This window comes from Chaetura pelagica, unplaced genomic scaffold (genome assembly GCF_000747805.2).
Source record: "Chaetura pelagica isolate M959 unplaced genomic scaffold, ChaPel_1.0 scaffold10, whole genome shotgun sequence".
Classification (NCBI taxonomy): domain Eukaryota; kingdom Metazoa; phylum Chordata; class Aves; order Apodiformes; family Apodidae; genus Chaetura; species Chaetura pelagica.
The window spans coordinates 9,849,836-9,853,291 of NW_009952263.1; positions in this window are offsets into that span (position 1 = coordinate 9,849,836).

Genomic DNA, 3,456 nt, shown 5'->3' on the forward strand with positions numbered 1-3,456 from the left:
GCCGGGCCGGGGCCGGGCTGGGCCGGGCCGGGGCCTGCGGGCGGGACCGGGCCGGACAGGCCCTGCTCGTCCGTGGAAGCGCACGGGAGGTTTGCAAAGCCTGCGGTAAATCGAGTGCGAGCTGATCCTCGTCGCTTTAACGACGCGCTCCCGTGGTGTGTATGTTTTCACACCAGAGCAGAATGTCTCGTGTTTTTTCAGTCTATTAAGGACTCGTACGAGGCCTTTGTGCCCCGTAGGTCCCTGCCCGTTTGTGGCAAGGGTGCTTCCCCGAAAGCTGGTCGGCTTTAGAGTTAAAGGCGACTTTCTGTTGGTGGGTTGTAGCTCTCCCCTGTTCCTGCCCGTGAGGATGACATACTGGGGTGAGCCTGTGGAAATCTGCACTGGGAATCGTGGTGAGGAAAAAGTCATTTGGCTGCATGGAAAACCTGACGTTTTCTCATGGAAGGAGAGTGGCACAGCATTCCCCTGGTCCAAAACTGTCTCCTCTCATCCCTCCGCGAGCCTCAGTTCAGGACTGGTTGGGCCGAGGCAACAAATTCAGTTGAACTCTGAGACTTCAGCTCTTCCCTGTTCTGTGAACTCTTGGTCTGTAGGAGCTGGACCCAGGTGGCCAGATGTCATTCAGTTCAGTGGAGGGCACCAAACCACTTACCACACTTGACTTCCAGTGCCTGGAAGTACTGGAACTGAGGTAGTAACTTCAGCATGTGAAATCTGTTTCACCTTCCTAGTTCTCGTTTGAAATGGTCTTCCAAGAGCTGGTGTCAAAAGTACAAAAGTGTAGAGAATCTGCTCCATCATTAATACTTAAGAACAAACAAAATAGTCTTGTTGCTCAAGGATTATGTTTAACAGGACCTCAGTAATTTCTTCCATACTAGTCCTTGTTATCCCAGTGATTGAATATTAGAGTTTTAAAAGGTGCTATAGAAGGGATAAAATATACCTAAAGAAAAATAGTGCTCAGTTTGTTTGCAGATAAGCAAATTTTTGCCTCACAGTAGTACATAAATGTGAACCTGGTGTTTTCAGTGATGAAGTCTTCCTCTTAGAGGTAAACCCTACCCCTCTGCAAAAAAATGTACTGGATACATGACGTGTGTGTTTCTTGTTCTCTGTGGGGTAGGCTTGCTGCTGGATGTTTCATGCATAGCACTGGTGACAAATGTGAAGTTGTTTGTAGTCTTGGATAAGGCACCACTAGTGGTGAAATTATTTCCAATGAAATAACATTGTGTAAGGCACAGTATGTCCAAATGAATTTTGGAAAGGACATTTCAGGAAATAAAGGTTATCTGAGCACTTGGCATTCTTACGCAGTTAATTCCCGTCCTTACTTTTCCATCCTCTGGGTCCACCAGCCATCGTTGCCATCTTCTGGAGGGGACTTCTCTTGAGTAATGCTAAGTAATGATGCCATTCTCTTCTTCCTTACCAGAAATTGCTTAGTTTTATGCACTCCCTGTTCCTGTCAGCAGGAAGTGAAGATTAGGGATCCGGTCTCTCTCCTACAGGACTGTGCAAAGTAGTAGCCTGGAAGTTAAGCTTCTTGCAGTAATTATAATGACTCATGGGAAAAATTTGTATTGTTTCCTTCTTATACAATCACGCTTCAAAAAGTAAACCAAAAAACTCTGCAACCACTGTTTGCAGAGGAGTGAAGAAACAGTAAATTACTTGCAGTAAAAAGCTTTCCTCTTTGTTTCCTGGTAAAGATGAAGAGGTTTAATTTATGAAATACTAGCAGTGTTGCCTATAGTGGTTTGTTTTAGTATTTCCAGCCAAAGTTGGAAGTGTTTTCAGTGACACTTAAAAATTTAGTGCCATGTTGATAGTCTGAAATGGAGATTTTCTGACATTCCAGATGAAATATGTGCCACTAAAGTTCAGTTGTAGCTTAGATGACCATGGAATTGAGATATAATCATATTATTTTAACTCCTGGAAATCATTACTACTTGGGGAAAGAAAACCCTCAATCACCAATACTGTCAAGATATGTATTTTGAACTTTTATTTAGAGTACTATGAGGTTTTGTTTATTTTGGAATGTTTAGCCAAGTTTTCATTATTAAAACTAGATGAGAACAAGTGTTTGAGTAATAATAATAAAAAGGTACAACACAAACCTATAAATTTTCAAATTTTTTAAAAGAGAAACTTGCTGTTTTGAAATAACTGATTGCTTTATGCAAAACTGTTTATCCTAAAATAAGGGTTTAGGGATGTACTCACCTCACATGCCTGATTTGAAAAATCAAAAACTTGTGATTTATGTAAAGATAACTCTTCTACTATTAGTTAACCAGGTTCTGCCAAAAAAGCCCAAACATCCCAGTGGATTTGCCCAGGCCGGGGTCCAGTTCTCACAGAGACCCACTAAACTCAACCCTCAGTCAATCCATTGCCAACTCCAAACATTACTTCCTCACAATTTTGGCAAAATGCTGAATGCAAGATGAATGCTCCTCATTTTTCTTGTCAGCTTCCAGATGTAATGAATAATGATGTATATGACCTTAAAAAGTGGATAAACGTGTGAATTTTGGAAGCAGAAGTTTTTGACTGAGCACGTGGAAAATCTGCGTGCAGGGCTGGGTCTGTGTTGGAAAGCACCCTCCAGCCCTTATTCTCCTTTCTCTCCAGTCTGTCAGTGCAGGGAATGAAAAATGCTTTCCTATCCCCACACCCGGCTTGTCCCTGGGGGGTCACATCTCTGGTGGGAGAGTATTTTTATTGACTTTGTGTGTCATCTGGGGAGGTGATGCAACAAAGTCAACAAAGTCCTTTCGATGTGCAGTGTCCCCATTGGAGGGCTCTGCCAACATGACTGTGGTGTTACCACTTGTGCAGAGGGCACCAAGTGTAGTTGGGATCTACAAAAGTGATTAGAAAGAGCATCATGCTGGTGTGTGTCCTTGGGGAGAGTGCTTTATGCCACAAAGTTGGTTTTATTGTTGTTTCAGAATAGAATAATACCCCTAAACTATGGACTTAGAAAAATTAAGTTAATTTTGGGGAGCTTCTGATTCAGGTTAATTGAATATGAGTGCCATTCCATGGTGTATGGATTTTGAAAACTCTCAGACAAAATAAACTTTGTAGGGTGATGAGGAATAAGTATACTCATTTCGTTACTGAAATGGGTTCATTTTAGGGAGCACTTATAGTATATGTTGTGTCCTGTGTGCTCAACTGTTAAGTAAGGATGGACCTTTTATTTTAACATTCTCTAGTGGCACCTTCTTAGAGTATTTTATTTGAATTAAATGTTGGGAATTGCAGTGAAAATATCATTCTATTTTTTATCTATTTCAAGCTTCATTAAGTATATTTGTACATAGAAATTGCAAGCAAGATGTTAACATAGCAAATGCTTAAAAAGGTAATACATAATCTCACAATTTAAAAAGTAAAATGAAGTAGCAGCAGATTTCCCTTCCCCCCCCCCCC